Source organism: Vulpes lagopus, chromosome 19, assembly GCF_018345385.1.
Source record: "Vulpes lagopus strain Blue_001 chromosome 19, ASM1834538v1, whole genome shotgun sequence".
Lineage (NCBI taxonomy): Eukaryota > Metazoa > Chordata > Mammalia > Carnivora > Canidae > Vulpes > Vulpes lagopus.
In genome coordinates, this window is record NC_054842.1 from 18,152,513 (window position 1) to 18,174,481 (window position 21,969).

General features: G+C 36.6%; 1 pseudogene; it reads left to right on the forward strand.

The window, feature by feature from the left end:
- The first annotated feature begins 2,550 nt into the window (after window positions 1-2,550).
- Window positions 2,551-17,139, forward strand: LOC121479073 (annotated as a pseudogene).
- The last annotated feature ends 4,830 nt before the right edge of the window (window positions 17,140-21,969 follow it).

Sequence of the window (21,969 nt, forward strand, 5' to 3'; positions counted from 1 at the left end):
TGGTACTCCCATTTTATGCAGTCCATTTTTATTGCAAATTTTTGTAGTTCTTTCCTTATAAGAGAGGGTCTTTAATGTAAAGAGAGTTATCCCAAAGTGAAGAAAACCATTTTCAGGGGAATCGACTTTGAGTAATGTTTATTAATCAGACTAATATAATGGGAATGTACAAGATCAAAGAAGAGAAAAACTGAGTTCATCTTCCTTTTCAGGCACTAATATTGTACATCTGAGGGCAAGTGACCTTTCCTCTCTGGATCGCTTTTGTAAAATAGAAAGCTGGACCAGAAGATGCCTATTTTCGCTTCTCCTACTGTTTAAACAATATGAAGATTTGTATTAGGATGCTATAGGAGTCCTTGGCTTGTTTACACTCCATCTACGCTGCCCATTATCACCCCAATTTGCTTCAGTCCAGCAAAAGAACCTAACAAGATGCCCACAGCTTGCTTTCCTTCTCCCCATTTCTTTCTCTGTGTATGTGTGTGTGTGTGTGTGTGTGTGTGTGTGTGTGTGTGTGTGTTTAAGTGGAGAGGATTTACTGAAACTAATTCTAAAACCTATGCAGGGTCTGACTCCTAAAGAACTCATTAAAAACCCAGCATATTTGCCTCAAAAATTCACCCCCAACTTTTGGGATACTCCATGAAAGAGACTAGCTAAGAGAATGGAGGTATTTGGCTCTGAGGTTCTTATGGTACAATGTCTAACTCCTCTTATAGCCAGGATTTTTATTGTCAAACAATGTGTTATCTAGAGACAGGCGGACTTAAATTACTATTTTATAAGCTCTTCTACCTCTGTTTCCTACATTTTTTTTGTTTGTAGGGAATGGTTTCCGCACCTTCAGGAAGCTTTTTTCCTCTACCACTAAGTTATCATATATTGCAGTTTTTAGAATTTATATAGGATCATGAACCAATGCATCTCCAAGATGTACATCAAAGCCTGCAGGAAGAGTGAAAGCCAATCAAGACAATGGCCTGAAGATGTTTTCCAAGACAGTGAGTGTATCTGGGGTCCTTAACACTCCAGGTCAGGAAGAGAAACCATGGTTTCTACACACAGAGATTTCATTCTATAAATTTGCAGAAGTCCATTAGTGAACACCTGGTCATGATAGACTAACTTGTCATCTATCACTGAGTAAAGTCCCTAAAATAAGATTCTTATGAATCTTTACTTATGTTTATAATTACCCTATTCTCATTGAGTCTAACTGGAATACCTCCACATAAAATGCCAGGAAAGGAATTATACATACAAAGCAGCTTTTAATTAAGAGGAAAAGCACCTATGTGTACTTGGCAGCTTGGTGTTCTTTTAGTTTCCTTAATGTAGAACATGGCATATCAGCATTTAAATGGCTTCTGATTAATAAGTACTTGTTTCAAGGCTACCGAGACTGAAATAAGATAAACACATATTAACAGAGTGGGAACAATAATAAAAGGAAATAAGTGTCACTGGTTTAAAATGCATATTGTAAGTGATTCCAAAAGCATGGAAATGTAGTTATTAAGCCAGCATGGAAGACCATGGGCCTATTTTATTGAAGTAATTAAATACTCTCTTCAAGTTTATGGCTCCTTGGATCATTTTCGGCAAATGAAAATTGGAGGGGAAATGTTAACCGGGGCCTAATGGATGGCAGCCAGCTTGACTTCTTGATATCAGTAGCTGAGTTTTGAAGGCCATTTGCTATAGAAACTAATGGCCTATTGAATTTGGGGGCTGAAGTCAGAAAAGAGTTCATATCAGTGGCATTGTAGCCAGTGTTTTCTTCCAATTGCCATACAATTACAGTATTGACTATAACAACAACACTAAGAAGAGTGGAATCTTCTGAGTACTTAGTATATGATAGGCACTATTTTAGGCGTTAACTCATAGGTGTTAACTCATTTGAACTTGATCACAATGACATGGTGTAAGAAGCAGTCTGCTCTCATACTGACCATTATATCACCCCCTTCTGACCCTCCAAATCAGAGTTTCTGTCTTATCCCTTGACACTCCATGAGCATGGTCTGGATTTTCTCTCTTTTACATGGCTCATGAGAGGCATTTTCATTTCTGTTTACTCCTTGCTGGCTCTTTCACTACTAGAATACAAGCTGACTGAGATCACCCACTGTATCTCACTATCCACTCTATCTTCACAGTGCCTAGATCACTGATTTATCTCTTTTTTAATATGTATTTTTTGTTGGAGTTCAATTTGCCAACATATGGTATAACACCCAGTGTTCATCCCATCAAGTGCCCCCCTCAATGCTCGTCACCCAGTCACCCCATCCCCCTTCCACACTACCCCTTGTTCGTTTCCCAGAGTAAGGAGAGAAAATGAGTGGGAAAAATCAGAGAGGGTGACTGATTTCTCTCTCACATATTTTTAGAATAGGAGATCTGCATAAATTAAGAAATTCTGCTCTGCAGCCAGGTCTTCAGCCACATGCAGCTTTGTCACACACTGGTCATGGCACACTACCTGATTAACAGGGGCACATCTATGTCCCAAATAGCAGGCTCATGGAACATTAGCTGTCCATGGGGACAGTTAAGTGTGGGGATGGCATCACCTACAATGACTTTCACATTCTCACTGGGTATGCTGACTCACTGCAGACCAGATGGACCTGACCTCTGCTCTGATAAGAAAGATCACTCTGGCTGCTCAGTCAGTAGAGCATGCAACTCTTGATCTTGGGGTTATGAGTTTAAGCCCTATGTTGGGTGTAGAGTTTACTTAAAAATAAAATAAAATTTTAAAAATACTTTAAAATTAAAACAAAAAGATCACTCTGAAGACCCCACTGGCTTCCTCAGCCATGGACACAGTCACAGAGGCTGGTCTGGCCTTAGCAAAGGCCCTTACAGGAGGTATTGGCTTCATCTATTACAACTGTATACCTGAATTCCAAAGCCAACAAAGTTCAGAAAGTAAAGAAATATGAGCAAGGATTCATCAAAGACCCTGTGTCCTCAGCCCTGAGGATTGAGTGTGGGATGTGTTTGAAGCCAAAGCCCAGCATGGCATCTATGGTATCCCAACCACAAGCACAGGCTTGTGGGCATACAGGCTGTATGGGCAGTTGATTTTCTCAAGGAGGAGGAGCACGACTGATTTTTGGAAGAGATCATGATGAAAGAGGAAGATTTGGTGGTAGCCCCTGCAGGCATCACATTGAAGGAAGCAAACTAAACTCTGCAGTGCAGCAAGAAGGAAGGGAAAGTTACCTGTTGTAAACGAAGACAATGAAATGGTAGACATCGTTGGCCAGACAGACCTGAAGAAAAAGCAGGATCACCTACTGGCCTTCAAAGATATGAAGAAGTAGCTGCTACATGGAGCAGCCACTGATACTCATGAAGATGACAAGTATCAGCTGACCTGCTAACCAATGAGGGTTAGTTTTGTGGACTTAGTAGTTTTGGATTCTTCCCAGGGAAACTCCATCTCCTAGATCAACAAGTACATCAAAAAGAAACACCTCAGTCTCCAAGTTATTAGAGAGGAATGTGGTCATGCCTCTCAGACCAAGAACCTCATTGATGTTGGCATAGATACTCTGCGGGCGGGCATGAGCAGTGGCTCCATCTGCATCATGCTGGAAGTGCTGGGCTGTAAATGGTCCCAAGCAATAGCAATGAACAAGTTGTTAGAATATGCATGGCACTTTGATGTTCCTGTCACTGCTGATGGAAGAATCCAAAATGTTGGCCATATAACCAGTGCCTTGGCCCTTGAGGCCCCCACAGTCATGATGGGCTCCCTGCTGGCTGCTACCACTAAAGCTCCTGGTGAGTACTTCTCCAATGGAATCTAGCTAAAGGAATATCATGGTATGGGCTTCTTTGTTGCCATGGACAAGCATCTTGGCCACTAGAACCAATATTTCAGTGAAGCTGACAAAATCATAGTGGCCTAGGGGATATCTGGGGCTGTCTAGGACAAGACTCCATCCACAGATTTTTCCTCCATCTGACCATTGGCATCTACCACTCCAGCCAGGACATTGATGCTAAGAGTTTGATCCAAGACCATGCCATGATGAATTCTGGGGAACTGAAGTTTGAGAAAATAACATCCTCAGTTTAGGTGAAGTGGTGTCCACAGCCTCCATTTGTATAAGGTGCTCTTCAGAAAAGGGATACAGCATATGTCCTGGATTTTCAATGAAAGTTTGGGGAAAAAAATACTATGTAGCTTTCTTTTTCTCTCAAAAAATATTTCAGAAATGTTTTTTTGTGTTTTTGTTTTGTTTTGTTTTGTTTTAGAGGTGGGAGGGTACAAAGAAAGAGGGAAACTTAAGAATGTTCTACATCCAGCATGGAGTCTGACTTGGGGCTCGATCTCACAATCCTGAGATCATGACCTGAGTCAAAACCAAGAGTCAGACACTTAAATGACCGAGCCACCCTGGTACCAAGGAATGTTTTAAATATTCATAGCTTTGAAAATCTAGTTACAAAGCAGTATGCAAATTTTATTTCAATTTTCAAAACTGCTATGTATATAAAGACAGATTAAAATATATAAAAATATTAAAAGTGATCATTTCTGGACAGGAAGATAATGGATAATCTTTATTGCCTTTCTATTTTCTAAAACAAAGTTGTTATAAAACTATAGCAAATGTTTGCTTAAAATATTAACTGATTTAATGTAATTATGATTTTGTCAAATTACTTTTGCTGAATTTTTAATAGCATGCAGAATAAACAGAACAAGGAAAAAAACAACTCACATCCAATGAGTGCTTCAGAGAAATTTCTAAGGCAGGATTTTATCTGTCCATTGGAAAAACCCCAGTTTTATTGATTAAAAGCTTAGCCATTATTAGGCCTTTTCCCATTTCTGTTTTCCATTCTGGCTTAATTTATTACCTGTTACCAAGAATAAGATGTGGAAACATTAGAACTCTCTTGCGAACCACATATGGAATCTTGCTTAAGGATATCAAGTGAGGGGCAAGACAAGAAAAGAAACTCTTCTTGGACACATACTCTCCTAAGGCACTCTGTGAAATTTTGGCAGCGTGAATTGAGATTACCCTAAATAACCTTTCTTTGAACAACTTGGAGTCGTCAGAATTCTTTAAAACCATACTTGTCAAGGTTCTTATTGATCAAAGACTTTCCTCCCCTTCAAAGCTACGTGGCTGCTATGAAGAAAATATTTCCAACAGACTTCAGCTAAGTGTACACAGAAGTATGTAAGGGTCAGGTAATGCCAGCCTAGCAAGTTCTGCAGCAGGTTTTAAATCTATGGAAATCAGAAAAGGTTTCTTCTTGTTGGTACAGTTAAGTAAAACTTTTGTTTTCTCTGCTTTTTGGTTGCAGTAGAAATTATATGCTTAGTTACTTCATAGAAGGTTTCAACTGGCCACATAACAATGAGTAAGATGACTAGTAAGGGAGAAATCTAATCAGAAAGGTGCAAAAATTTTTACCATAAAACACTTTTATATTTGATGAAACTAGCCAGATATACATCACCTGGATTAAGTCACCTTCCACAGACACTTGGAAACTCTGACTTTCCCAGACTGGCCCCTTCATTATTCCCAATATCCTGAAGTTTTATTTCCTGTTTATGTTACTCGACAAAAATCCTGCAATTTTACTTATTTATTCTACTTGATCATAAATTGCCAAACTCTCTTTTTCAATGGAGTTGAGGATCAGAAAGCACCTACATATTTTTTTCTCTTCAACACAAATACACTTCTATGTCAGTACCCAGAGAATCTTCAAATAGTTTGCCAATGCTAAAAGAATAAACGAAAATGCACATGGGATTTCTAAAATTCATTTTTACTTCTGTTATATAAACAATGGATGCTCATTGTAGAAAGACTTGAACACACAGAAGCAAAACTGAATAGAGATACAATTCATATTTCCACTGTTTTGAAATAACCACTGTCAACATTTGATGTATGCCCTTTTAGATTTTCCCTCTATTTTGTAGATAGAAAGCTAGACGTATTTATGCAAATATATAGTATCATAATCTGTTTTCTATTTCTTTAAAGTGTGCAAAAATGGTATAATGTGTGCACAATGGTATGACTGCAAAAATATGCCTATGCTATAATGTAATTCCACACTTAAATCTTAAAAGTCTGCTTAATATTCTATCATTTGATAGTATCACAACTAAACAATCCTTATTTTGGAGATAAAAGAGATTTTTAACTATTTTGTATCATAAGTATTATTATAAATAATATATTTTTCACTAAAAATGTCCTTGAATGAATATATTTATGAATATAATTTCTTTCTCAAAAGGCATGTACACTTTAAAGATTTTGTGACTTATTGACAGATTGCCATCTAAACAAATGGTGCTATTTATGAGTGTATCATTTCTCCAAATCTTTCGCAATACTTAGTATTATCACTTCTAACTTTTAAATATCAGGGTATAAAAATAACTGAGTATTTTGAATTTCTTTAATTATGAGTGAAATTAAAATTTCTTCACATATTTGTCACATTCAACTGTATTTATTCTTTGGGAACTGTCTTATGGGTATTTTTTTAATTGCGGGAAAATTTTTCATATTTAATTTTAAAAGGTAATTATATACTTAAGGTATTAATACCTTACTTTGCCATTCCTGAAGATAGTACTTTTCCCAGTACTCATTTATGTTGAATTTTATTCATGTTTTTATTTTTTTTTATTTTTTTTTTATTATTCATGTTTTTAAATACAACTTTTTTTAAATTCTCAAATAACTAAACTAACTTGAAAAAGTTATAAAAATAAAATTATTCATAGAAGTATGATGCTGGATTATACCAAAGTCTAATTTGACCCTTTTCGCCCAAGCTGGACAAAATCCAACTCCACTCTGAAAGAGTTATATCTGGTCCTTTCCTAGGCAACTTAAAAAAAAAAAAAAACTTTAATAAACATTTTTGACCCTAAGTCTCAGCATCTGTTATCAATAAGGTAAGACAGCTCAGAATATTTTTGTCTCATATTTTTTCAAAGAATTTTTCACAGTTGATGAATCTAGCTAACAGGTGGGTACATGTCATATTAACAATTGCAAATCTAGCTCCCAGTGTAAAACTGAGATGGTTTGCAGCAAGACATTGATTTGCAGGCATCTGACTAATGACAATGGCTTAGAATCATGTCTACTTTCTGTCAGAGACAGAAGTTCTTGAATATAGACATGAACAAAGTTAACTTTACATAAGACAACTTCTAACATTCTTAGATTCTTGGTGAATTAAGTGATTAATGTCATTTGGCCAGGATAGTGGCACACTCACTGCATTGTCCAGTCATTCATGCGTGCTGCAATGTTCTGTAACATGAAACAGTTTTCTCTCATAGAATAGTACATGGTGCACACAACACCTGGGATCTCTGGTGCTTTTAAAAATGGTGTTCACAAAAGTATGTCTTGGCACCTCCTCTGTGATGACCACCAGCAAAAAGAAAAATAAGGCTAATGGTACACATGCTTAGAGAATTCCAATGGAACTTGCCTCTGTTTTATTTTTTGTGGGGGCACAAAAGGTATAAAACCTTTGGAGAATCCATTGAAAGCTATGAAGTCTCACTACTAAAATTTATCCATACACATAGGGAAAATATTTTGTACATAATACGGGGAGGTACAGACTTCCAACTGAAGCCCACCTGTATGTCTGTAAAAGGGTCAGGACATTCTACTCCACAATGGTATGACTGCTAATACCTATTCGAGAGTCTGAGAGATAGTGTGAAAGATCAAGTCACCAGGAGACCCCCCAGTCTGATTCTGAATGTTAGACTGTGATATGAATTGCATCACTCATGACTTTGCCAACAGAATGCCTTCCTGTGTCAAAAAACTTTTGAAGACCAGAATGGACAGCTGGTCCAATTATGTTGTTCCAGGAGAGTTGACCAAGCGCTTTGTGAATGCACCAGTGTATAATAAACAGCCTACCCTCTCTAAGATTATTTATCATTTCCATCACCCAGAGAGAAGCCAGTCTTCCTCCTAATGAAAGTGAGAAGTGTTTGTTCACACAGAGTGCATTCTTCATAAAGTATCAGTCTGGTCAATGAGAAAACTGATTTGTCCTCGTTATGGATCACATATAGCCCCTGTCCCTTGTCCACTTACTCGCTTTCACTCTTGCTCCAGTTCTTAGCACCAATTATAATATATAGTATACACCTTGATGATAGCCAAAACTATAAAGGGTGGCTTCAAATGCACATTGTATTTGCTATTTCACTGAGATCCAGGAAAGACGATAAAATGTTAAGAAACAGTTATCCATGAGAATTGTAAAAAACATTATAGTGATCAGGTTGTAGGCTGAGACCGTGTCCCAGACAATCTGCATCTTTCCAATAGAAACTAAAACTCATCAGAAAAATTATGTAAATAACACACACACACACAAACACACACACATTTGCTGGCAATCTTTAACGTTCCCTGGCTTGGAGAAGCATCCCTACCTTTATCTTCACATAGGTCTCTCCCTGTATGCTTGTCTCTATGTCCAAGTTCCCCTTCTTATAAGGATCTCAGTTATATTGGATTAAGGTTGACCCTAATGACTTCATCATAATTTAACCAATTATATCTGCAAAGATCCTTTTTTCAAATAAAGTCATACTCTGAGGTACTTGATGTTGGGGCTGCAACATATGAATTTTGGAGAGATATAATTCAACCCTATACTCTTAGGAATATAATATATTATTAATACACACAGACACACAGACACACACATACAATGTCTTCATTAAGTTACAGTTAATGATAAAGGAGAACCCAAATGCCACAGACTTGCTCGCCCATTATCAGGCTCATACCATCAATCTTCAAGTTCTTTGGGAATCTCCTGAAGCTATGGGATTATTCTGAGAAAAAGCAATTTCCTTAGACAGGAGAGGGTTTGAGACAAAAACAGAATGTGTCCTGAGATGCTCTTTCTCCTCCGGTCCCATGATTCCAGCATGCCTGGAGATTTTCACCTGGATTTGTCTCCTTTTTGCATTCCTCTGAAGCCAAAGGTCTATCTCAATGAATCATCAGTTAAGATCTTTTGCTCATGAGCAGCCTTAGCTCTAAACGGACCCCCAAACACTACTAGACAGAGGAATCCCTGGTTGCTCTCTTCTACACATGTCTGAATGTGTGAGGGCAGCCTCAGGAGATCAAAGAGGCCAGAAAGGTCTTACATTAAGAAAAGGAGGGATCCCTGGGTGGTGCAGCAGTTTGGCACCTGCCTTTGGCCCAGGGCGCCATCCTGGAGACCCGGGATCAAATCCCACATCGGGCTCCCGGTGCATGGAGCCTGCTTCTCCCTCTGCCTGTGTCTCTGCCTCTCTCTCTCTCTCTCTCTCTCTCTCTCTCTCTCTCTTTCTCTGTGATTATCATAAATAAATAAAAATATTTTAAAAAAAAGGAGATGTAAGAGAGTTTGAGTCAGACAGCTATATGTTCAAACCCTGACCTTGGTACTTACTAATCGTGTGATTTTGGGCAAGCTACCTAATCGCTCTGAAACACAATTTATGTGCTCCTAAAAGAGCTTAGTAATACCCTTCATAAGGCCATTTCACTATTAAAAGAGATAATCCATGTGAAAGTACATAGTGATTGATCATTAGCACATGCTTAGGTTTCTCTTCCTGTTCTACTGGACTTGTGACAACAACAGATCCTGAGTCAGAGAAGTTTTCAACAACCTAGTGATCTTTGGCACCTTGGGCCTTAAGGGTGTTGTACCAAAACATGCTTTAATGAGATGTAGCTTGAATTTATAACATTAAGCATTCAATATATAGAAGCTCAGATGATTTGTACTAGAAAGTCCAAAAAGATTCTAAAGATTTCATTTTCTCTGGGATCCCTGGGTGGCGCAGCGGTTTGGCGCCTGCCTTTGGCCCAGGGCGCGATCCTGGAGACCCGGGATCGAATCCCACATCAGGCTCCCGGCGCATGGAGCCTGCTTCTCCCTCTGCCTGTGTCTCTGCCTCTCTCTCTTTCTCTCTGTATGACTATCATAAATAAATAAAATTTAAAAAAAAAAAAAAAAAAAATAAAGATTTCATTTTCTCACCTTTGCTTCTCTCTCTTCAGAACTAAATCTTCAGTTTGTTTTTCTGAATTAATAGAATAATCTCATTACTTTTCCTCACATGGGACTGAGTAAAGAAATTACTCTACCTGAAATATTGATTGGGAGATTTTAATTCTATCTCATTTTTTAAAAATAGGTAGTCACTTAGAGGTGATATCTGAAGGACACAAAATTCTTCCCTACCCCAAAATAGATCTCTTAATCAATATATGGGCTGATTAAAATTCCCAATATTTAAAAGTGTCCATTAAATGTAAGGAGTTTCAAAATATGGAACAAGAAAGAAAAAAGGTCAGTAGTCCATAAGATAAAATAAAAATAAAATAAAATAATAAAATAAGGAACAGATACCATATTAACTAGCTGTTTCTTGACATCCAAGCACCTGTTGATACAATAGACCACTCCTTTCCTGACATCTCTTCTAGGATATAACTATCCTGTTTTCTGTAGTTCACACTTCATACACCCTTAGTTTCCCCCTCTCCTCCTGATTTCTATCTAATCCCTTTAGTCCTCCAGTCACTCCTCCTAAGCAATTTCATCCCATATCTCTAGCTTGGCCTTGTCTCAGAACTGCAGACTCAAGGTCCACCTACCTAGCTTGACATTTTCACTTTAATGTCTCATAGACATCATTTTTGCTATGTGAGATAAATAAATGTCTTCATTAGCTAAACATTTGGTAGTAAGATTTTTAGTTACATATAGCAAAATACACACTAACTTCTAGGCCACTATCTGCTTTGTCATATAAGGAGAAAACCCTGAGACCATGAGGCTCAGGGAAGGACAATCTCTTGGCTAGTGTGAAGGTAAGCTCATGGCACTGGAAGAAGAGATGCTAATGAGAAACAAGCTGAATTTTAGAATTCATAATTTATAGGGGTATATATACAGGGCATAAAAAGCTCTCATGTCCATTAACTAATTCAGTAGAGTCTTTATCCATCATCCATTACTTAACATAGCATCCAGCATACCTAGACAAGTATCTCCAATATCATTTCCACATCAAAGGATTTTTAGGAAAGACAATATGATATAGTGAGTAACAGAAAGTCTAGTAGGTAGGATGAGAAGGTATCACATCTGGGTCTCAGTTTCCATATCTATAAAATAAGGCTATTAAATTAATGCTTTGTTTTTTAAGACTAGAGTCAGCATATGATTCTGTATAGTTACACATGAAATGTTTCATTTAATCAATGTAATGAAATATAGCGTCCTGATTTACCCTTATCGATGCAGTAAAATATTAGTCAGTGTAATTTAGAGGCAGTACAGGTTTTAAAATACCTTCAGAACTGAAAACAAAGACCTATACTGATTTCACTGTGTTGACCGTATTATATTGCACTGATGCAAATCTGTCATCCATATATGAAATAACTGATGTAATATTCAGTGATTTTTAGTTGTTACAAAATGTGTTCCATTTCAGAATAGCACATAATGCAGTTTATATAAACAGTATGAAATTATTTTATGTTGCCACCCTTTGACCTTGTTTAGAGTCCTCTGAAAATCCAATTTCTAGATGCATCTACCACCTATCCAGGTGATATTTTCACTCTTTTGACTTTTACCTGTTTTGCGGTGCAAAGGGCTATTTAGAAACAGATGTACTTTCATTTCACAGTAAATATGTCGAAGTGCAAATAATGTATCTAACTCATTTTCCCCAAAATCAATCAATTTCTTCGTCTTTCATAATTTGACATATTCCTTCTTGAAAAGTTGAATTACTTGTTTCCTAAAAATACAGAGCCCAAGAAAGAATACTGCCAGTCGAAACCTTTATAATCTTACACCAGTAAACATTCAGGCAGCAGCAAATGAGGAGTGCAGGCACTCAGTTATGGATGCTCATACTTTCTGCTCTCTCTGACACCCCAAACACATGTGTTTCGTGCCCTTTTTGCCAATTTTAACTCTGCTGGCTCCCTGTTCTCTCCTGGGAAAACTCTCATCTTCATGGACAGAAGTACAGAGGAATGGCATGACCTGACAGGTTATGGTTTTCAGAGCATGTGTGTGAATAAACTGCCTTTTGGAGATAAAAGTAGTGATATATTTTTTAACAAATTTGTCTTCCAAATTTACCCTAAATATTGAGATCAAAAGAAGTTCTTTGTGTCACTCTGCTGAGATTGGATTGTAAAAAAACGATGATAAAATAAAAATAACAAATATGTTAATAACTGCTTGAAGTAAGAATATATCCATTCAAGTTTTTCAAGACATAATTTGCATTGGAATGGAAATAATTTAACACCATTACAACCAAGTTGTGGAAGAGAAGTGTTTTTATGACAGTTCTTTATTATATTTCTAACCACCTTTTTATTAGAAAATAATTTCCCAAACAATGATCTACTAGATAAAAATATTTTAGTTGTTCTTGTCATAACTTTCCATTGATATTTTATTCTCTTTTTAAAAAGAAAAATCTTAATTAATTACCCCCCCTACCCTTTTATACAAACATTTTAGAATGTCTTTCCAGTCTTTATTCAAAAATAATTCCCTGTAACATTTCCAACGAATTTGGGAACCTGTTCACAAAGTTCAGTAAACCTTGGGATTTCAATTCTATTTATTTTCCACATTTTAAGCTGTGAGCATAAACTAAGTTTTGTTTAAATTTCAATAAACTGGAGCAATGATTTATCCCTGAATAAACTTGGCATCATAAGTAGTGATTACACTAAGAGTTTTTGTAAATTTTAAAATAATTTTTATTATTTTTAAATTTTAAAAATAATATAGCCACATTAGGCTAGTTAAGAAATGAGTTGAAAACTTTCAGTTAAAAAAAAGAAAACTTTCAGTTAAAGCTGATGGAGTTATGATCAAGGATATTTTTATTCTTTGTCTCTAAAAACAATAAAAGAACAGAAAAAAGTAGAAAAGAAATTTCTATATTAAATGATAAAAAGTAACTATCATATCAGTATATACACTGATACACATATAACTATCAACAAGCTTTCTTGTACTTCAGGGAAAAAAAATATCTTTGCGAAAGTAAGTGTCATACTCCTGAAGTCCATCTAACAAAACTTTGATTTCAAGAATAGAAAGGAATAGGTACAGGACAGTGTAAAGAAGTAGCAGTATCACTGTACAGACCCAGATTTCAACCACAAAAGGAAGGGAGAGGAGGACGTGAAGAGATATGATTCCATCCTCATTTTCAAATGACCTGGCCCTCTAGTCAAATCAAACAGCCATAGGTTAAGTGAGGAGGATGGTGGCTAACCTAAGATCACTATATGAACTCTGTGACTTACGTAATTTACTGAAAGATTTGAAATGTCTAACACTAAGAGAGGGCATGACCTCTAGAAAAATAATATATTTTGTAGAGGGGGAATAAAGCCCAAATAAAGCAGAAAATTGCCCTTATCCCTGTCTGCAGGATGTGTTAGCAAAAAGCTTGCATGACTAGACTTTCTCCCATCAAAAATTGGTGATAACCAGAAAATAATGTGTAGCTTAGACTTATAGACTGATAATGTTATCACCCATTCTCACACAAAAGAAACTGAAGTATGATTGAAAGAAAGAAGAGAGATGGAGAGAGAAACAGAGAGTAATAAGAAAGGGCAAAGAAGCTGGCTACTACAGTAGGAGTGGAAATAACCTCTCCCCAAGAAACAGATGAACAATTAAGATAAATTAGTCCGCAGGGTCTGAAAAAATTTAAGGTAACTTATTACCTAAGAAATAATAGATCACAAAGAAATGCTAAATAAAGTGAAGAAGCTGAATGAAAAAAGAGAAAACTCAACTCATTATATATATGAAATGCTCTAGAAATTGCAACATGAAGGAAAGGAAAAAAGAAAAGACAATGAAGATCTAGCTTACATTTCAAGATTGAGCAAAATCACACAAAGGAAAGTATCCAGGAGATTTCAAATAGCTAAAAGAAAGACAAAAGATAAAAGATTTTTTAAAAAGATATTCCTGAAAAACAAAGAGCAAGACAAACAGAAATGAAAATATACATAACAGAAAGAAGTAATTCTTGAAATTAAGTAATATATAATCATCTGATGAAAGCATTCATCAGATGTAACTGTGCCATAAGATAAAATTAAGAAAATAATCATCAGCAACACATACTTGATGACATTGTTAAAACTGATGGTTAAACGAAGCATGTAGGAATTCAAGCAGTAAAAGCAAATCATCTAAAGAAAAATCAAACCATCTCAAAAAAATGAAAAATAAAAACATCAAACAGAAATAGAGAGTAGAATGATGGTGCCAGATGGAGGGTGAGGGAAAAGATGTGAAAAGATACAAATTGCTAGTTATAAGATAAATAAGTTCTGAGCATCTAAGGTACAGCATGATGAGTATAGATAATAGTGCTCTATTGTATATTTTATTTTTTAAGAGAGTAAATCTTAAGTAGTTTCACCACACACATATACAAAATGGAACAATGTGAGGTGATGGATATGTTCATTAATTTAAGGTGGTAATCATTTCACAATGCATACCTATATCAAATCAACACATTATATACTTCAAATGCATGTAATTTTATTTGTCAAGTATACCTTACTAAAGTTAAAGAGAGAGAGAGAGAGAGAGAGATTGCTACCTGAAGATTTAGGAAGGGTACAACTGAGGCACAAATATACGAAATATGTTGTAAAGGTAGCTCCTATCAAGAAGCCCAAAGTATCTGAATATTCAGGAGAAGAAGAAGACAGAAGAAGAAGAAGAAGAAAGAAGAAGAAGAAGAAAGAAGAAGAAGAAGAAGAAGAAGAAGAAGAAGAAGAAGAAGAAGAAGGAGAGGAGGAGGAGGAGGAGGAAGACGGGAAGGGAAGGGAAAGGAAGGGAAGGGAAGGGAAACCTAAGGCTCATAGTGAAGAGGAGGAGGAGAATGAGGAGGAGGAAGAAAGAGAAGGGGAGGAGGAGGTAGAGGAGGAGGGTGAGGAAAGGGAAGGGGTGGGGAAGAGAGGGATGATGAAGGGGAAGAAGAAGGAGGAGAGGGAGCGGGGGGGAGGGGGGAAGAAGATCCACTAATTATATTTGTTAAAAGATATCCCTCAAAAATATAATTAAAGGAAAGCACCTAGGTACAAGAATGTTTATTCGGATATAACAGAAACAAAGCATAAAGATTTGAGTTAATAAAAATGGTGAATTTTATCTACAATTTAGTGGCTCTGATCATCCATATATTTTAGTAATTGTTTAGTAAGCAAAAATGAACTTAAAACTTGTGTTCTATTCTTAAATGTTGTCATGTATTCATATGTAATTTAACATTTTCTGTTTCACCAGTTTACAGTACAAAATGTGGTTAGGTTTCATATGATACTCAAATTAAAAGACTGGAGTCTCACTAGTATAGAAATGGTTATCTTTCATCTTTTGTTGCAACTAAAGTACTATAATTGAGTCTAATTGACTCTGATTGGCTTTGCTAGGTCTTGTATCCATCTGCCTAGCAGAATGACCAAAACATAGTAATAGACACCCAATATATGTTTGTTTAACCAAACTGAATTTCTTGAGATGGGTGACTTTTACATTTGAGATTGATTTTCAATCAACATATTTTTCTGCCTCTATATAATTACCCTTTTGTGTCTCATTTGACATATGTCCACATATAAGAGCTTTTTCATATTATACTAATCACCTCTAATTAGATCCTAACCTTCCAGATGTTCTTGGTTAGCAGTTCACTGATTGATAAAATAACCTTTTATTTTATATGCATCTTTACTTCTAAATCTACCATATCCCAAAAATAGTTTCAATGCTTATATCTACAAAAGCATTCCATATTTCTTTTTAATCTATGGTTTCAGGATACCTTTTATCTACTTTGGTTTTATGTCCTTCTATAGATCCTAGCTTTTGATCAAGCAATACCTCTTACTACTTTCCCCAATCCTCCTCTGTCCTGTGGGGAAAAAAAAAGAAACATTTGATTCATATACCTGTTGTCTAACTTATGTGTTAAACTACTTAACTTAAAAGAAACTCCTCTTTTCATAAATTTCACTCTATAATTTCTACCAAAGATATCTTTAATGTCATTGAGTGTTTTTGTCTGACTTCAAAATAATTTTATTGAAGGAATACCATTTGCTAGTATCAAATGTTAAAAATAACTGTAGGAAACAGAATAAAATTCCAATTTATGATGAGCTAAAGTTTCAGAAATAAGCAATACCCTATTTTGTAACTGGTAATACTGCCATAGTTGAAATAATGTCATTTATCATTTATCTTGATAAGAGAGTTTTATGTATACTTGCGGGGAAAAATATTCTATTATTTCTGCATTACTTTCTGAACAAATAAGGGATTTTTAATACAAATCAATTAATTTTCAAAAAAAGGATATTTTTTGAGATATTAATTATTTCAAATCAAAAGAAAAAGGTTTGTGTCTTATAACAAATTAAACCCACATTGCAGGGTCAATAATAAATTCTGATACCACAGCACAGCAGGTATGAAAATGGAAAACCTGTTTTTTAGTTGCAGCACATTTAAAGGAACTCTTTGTCAAGCCAAAGAAAAAGGGCTGTTTGCTAAGTGGACACTTGTGTGTCCTGTGGATCCCCAGGTGGGACCGACGTACTGATTCCCCAGCCACTGTGAGTTTTGGCTACTGAGGGTACACTTGAGATCCTCTCCACAAAATTGCCCTTGGCCAAAGAGAGTTGCCTCACCCAAGTTTTCCCCTGCCTCACTCAGAGTTACATTCCTTCTACAGAGGCAGCTCACATCAAATGGCTAGTTTATTCAGGGTATACCAAGACCCAGCCTCAGTCCTTTGAATCAAGACAGCCCTCAAAGGACATCCTTGCTGCAGTGGCCCCATGGGATTAGGAGAGGCCTTTGTTGCTACCATATAACAGCCTGCCTGTGCCTTCACTCTCTCATAGGTACTGGTTCAAGGGCACATACCAATCATCTTTATGCATGCTAATCTCTCCATCTTATGTCTGTTTTCCAGGGAAACTGACCTAAGATTCATTGTTACTTATCTGCTCATTCAATCACTTAAGACATATTTGTGCCAAGTACTCCACTGAGTGTGGAAACAAATCAGTGAGCAAAACCAATGCTGGTCCTGCTTTCATAGAACCTACTAACTGTGAGGCAGATTTTAATCAAGTAAATACAAAATGAGATAATAGTGTTCACAGTTCTAACAGATAAACTTGACTCTCAGGAAGAAGGGTTTAGAATAAGACACTGGCACTATCATCTAAAGTCAAATTGAGTGGGGAGTGAGGGAGGATTGCTGTGGAGGACAGAGCAATGGCCCCAAAAGATGCTTTTGTCTTAATCCTTGGAATGTTGCCATACAGGACTATGGGACTTTGCAGATGTGATTATATGAAGGATCTTGAGATGAGAGAGTATCCTGGATTATCCAGGAGGACCCAATGTCATCACAAACCTGCTTATAAAAGGGAGGCAGAATAGACAAAGTTTCTCAAAGAGATGTGATGAAAAAAGCAAGAATGGGCAAGAAAAAGGCAAAAGCCATGGAAGGCAAATGGCCTCCAGAAGTCAGAAAAGGTCAGAAAATAAATTCTCCCCCAGAGCCTCCAGAAGGAATGCAGCCCTGCCAACACCACTTTGATTAGAACTAATCAAGTCCAGAAGAGTAAGATAATAAATTTGTGTTGTTTTAGGCTACTAAGTTTGTGGTATTTTTTATGGCAACAATAGAAAACCAATTCAATTTCAAGTAGGAGAAAATAGCATGCAACTAAAAGTTGGGAGGTTTTTGTGGTGGCTGGTGAAAGATTCACAGGGAAGAGGGTTGGGGACCTGTAGAGAGATGGGCAGATGTGAACAATACAAAGGAAGTAACATCAATAGGGTAGAGTGGATATGGTAAGGGTCTGGGAAGAAAGTGGAGGCAAGTCCAACTTTTAGCTTACTGGCTAGCAATCCCACCTGAATGGTAATGCCCTCACTTATTTAAGGAGCATAGAAGTAGAAAAAAAAAAAAAAGAAGAAGTAGAACAGGTAAGGAGAGGAGGAGCTTCATTTAAAGCATATTGTATTTGAGGTACCTAAAGATATCCAAGTGGTTTAACTAGTAGATCACTCTATACTCAGGTCCAGGATTCAGAGAGATCTTGGCTGGAGCTCTAGATTTTGTTGTTTGAAATCATGAACTTGGATGAGTTAATCTAGGAACAGTGCTATAAAGTGAAATGAAAAAGGGAGTCTAGACAGTTTTATGAAACCCTAACATTTGGCTGACTAGAAAATGAAACTGAAGGAATAGCTGGGAGCCAAATGAAGCTAAGGTTTCCACAGTCAACAACTAAGATACTGCAGAGAGCAGGTAAGACCAGGACTGCAAAGACATCCATTGGATGAGCAGTATTAAGTCACTAGTAAAAGATGATTCAGTGGACCAATGGGAATCACAGCCAGAATGGAGCACACTGAGAAGGCAGATATAATTTAGAGACATTTGAAGGTGAATGAAAGGGAGAGACATGGTGATGCTGGATGGAGATTTGAAAGAGAAATTTTTAGAAGATGGCTAAGATATGAATATTATAAACAAATGGGGAGGATTCAGTTCAGAAGAAGAACCTGAATATACAAGATACAGAACAAGTAAAAATGGATAATACCCTGGAGGGTGAGACAGCATTGAAGCAGAGAAACTACCTCTGTATTAATGTCATCAGCTGTAGCTGGTCTAAATGAAGAAGTGTTGCACAAGTTCCTTGTATAGATCAGCTCAACTTTTAACTAATTAGTTCTGATGATTAAATGTTCTTAATTTGATTGTAGTAGCATATGAGTTATTTAATTTCTGGCTCCAAAGGAATAATTCACATCGTATTTTGTGGGGTTTTTGTATTGCCTCCTCTAAGATATTCTGAAACAGTATGAGCAATTCTACTCAGAGAGATGCAGATGTTGCCTACATACTTCAACAGATCACAGGGAACCTTTTGGCAATGGACACAGTAGGCAAGTGGTTAACCTGTAAGCATCAAGAGCAATCTAGATTAGCCACATATAATGGACCCTAAGAACACCAAACAACATAAATAAGTGTAAATAAAGCCTCCCTTGAAAGGCTGACCACTGACTGTGGAAATAAGTATCCCCACTAAAATATAGCTGACATCAGACAATACAAAGTACTGGCTAGAATGTGGGAAAATGAATACTTTCACATTGTACCACTGGAAGGGGTATAAATGGGTACAACTACTTTAAATGGCAATTTGGCAGGAATCTAGTAAGATGGAAAATGCTATATCCTACATCCCAGCCATTCCATTTTTAGGTATACACTCCAAAGAAGTATTCACACATTAGAATAAGAGAACATGTGTAAGAATGTTCTATGTAACCAAATATTCAAAACAATCCCAATGAGTATCACTAGGGAATTAGATAAAAGAAGTATTTTACATTTAAAAAAATTCACACTATACAATGTATTATTTATGGATAAATATATATGAAGTAAAAGTATAAAAGCATGAACTAGAAGAATATATATGAAATTCATGTTAATGAATGACTCTGGGGACAGACAGACTAGGGTAGGACCAGAGTTTGGGCACAGAGGCTGTTCAACTTTATTATGGCTGCTCCTTTATTTTTTTTTAAAGTGTATTGTAGAAAGTATATAATTATCAACTCTGAGTGTTTGGTACACTGATATGTTTCACATTATTCTCTGAGCTTTCCTGAAATTTTTTAGTTTTTTTTTCCCGACAGAAAAACACAAGAAAAAAACATTGAGCAGGCAATATACAGGGTGTAATATGCAATGAACAAGATGCATAGACCCAAATCTACATGAATGTAGGAGGCAAGAACTGACATACACTGGATGAGACCAAAAAGGCCTCTGGGGGGAAGTGACATTTAAGCTGGTTTGTATGATCCCAACAGACAGACATACTGCTTTGAGGAGTACTGGACTTGGAGTCAAATTCCTTGGCCCAGATCCAGCTTTCCTATACAAGCTGTGTGACCTTAAGGATATCTACACTTATCTGAGCCTTGTTTTTCTCAATAACAATGTATAGGGTCAATTAAATGATAAATGCATGTTAAACCACCCAATGCATTCCTTGGCACATGACAGGTACCTATCATGAGAGATAGCGAAGGAAAATCTAAAGAAGTAGTCTCTTCTCCATAATCTTAACTACACCCCAAACCATTATGAAATTACTGCCATTTTCTTCACAAGAGGCTTTTGGAATTTAAGATGGCAGATATTTGCTGGGCCTCATCCATGTGTTTGCAGCATGTTCTTTCAACAAGCTGAGAGGTCTCTAAACAACAAGCCTGTGGTAACCTGATCCAGGGAGATAAAAGTTGGCTACTGACAAACTAAACCACGCCAAGTGATTATGATTATGATTACGTGTGTGTGTGTGTGTGTGTGTGTGATACATACAAGTGCATATCTACTTTCTTTCACCCCACACACTCAATTGTTTAAAGACTAACCTTGCTGGTGGTCATGTAGTTCTGAACATTTCCCCTAATGCAGAAGGAACATGCACCTAAATGGATGTCCTTCCTTCTCCTCCACCCTTGATGTTAGAGTGTGCTATTTGTTCAATTGTAATTAATTTTTGTTTGCTCTCTTAATTGTCCCCAGATAACACTCAAGTGTCTTAAGAATGCTTATATCCCAAATGAACCTCTGCTTCTGCTAAGTCAGAATCTCAAATACTTCCTGATTGTGAAATTGCCCCAGCTCTGTGTCTTCCATAGGTGCTCAGTAAGCATTCATTGACTTCAAACTCAAGTAAAGGTATCCTTCAAACCAACTGGCTTTCTTTCTAAACACAAAAGTTGCCAGTTATGGACAACTCTCTGCCAACAAAGAACTCACATGTTGAACTCAACAAGGAGTTGTCCTCTAGGTAAGTTTGGTCATCAGTTTCCTGTGGCATACCAAGTAGCTTTGCAGGCCTCCATTATCTGACAGCAGAGTCTTTCTCTTGTAAAAACTGCCATGGAACCATTATGTATAATGGTTTTCATCACTAATGTGAGCACTACAGGATATTTTTTAAAAGTAGTACCTTCTGTTATATCTTCTAGCTGTTAAGATTATTTCTTTTACCTTTTTTCATCTCCTTTTCTCCATTTTAGAAAGATGATAGAAAAAACAAACAAACAAACAAACAAAAAAATCCAACGGGGAAGGAAATATTCCAAAGCAGCATTTTGATTGCCTGGTGAATTTTAAGAGCTCTATATATTTGGCACCTGGAAAAAAACAGAAGTTGATAATGCCAAACAGTACATCATCACAAGTTGCTTTGGAGGATTAATTGTAGATTTATGCCTCAGAGTGGTATGCTATTCTAGAAAACAACAACAAAAAAGTGTTACCTTGGCTACCAGAAACTATAAGAGTCAAGGCCCAGCAATCTGAATTTCTCATTTAGATACTAACAGAAAAGAAGGCAATTCACAGTTTTATTTGGGGCCATTTCAGGTAAGGATGAGTTGTTGCCCCAGTGAGATGGGCAAATGTGCATACTGCTCCCAGTGGATTACTCTACTTCACATTCTTATCGTCCCCTAACTGTGTCCACCCACTAATCACTTTCTGCAGCCCTCTGTCTCCCCTTCTGGCACACTCAACGTCTTTATAAGCAACATTTTTCTAGATACAATGTGAGTTAGCCAAAAATGTTTCTTTTCTTACCTATTCTATATTATAATCTAATCTCTAAAATTTTAGGTTCTTCTTGGCCAAGGCATTAGGGAAAATGCTTTGTCTCCTTTATTCCTTATTATAACCTCTGAATTGTTTAAAATAATTTTTGCCTA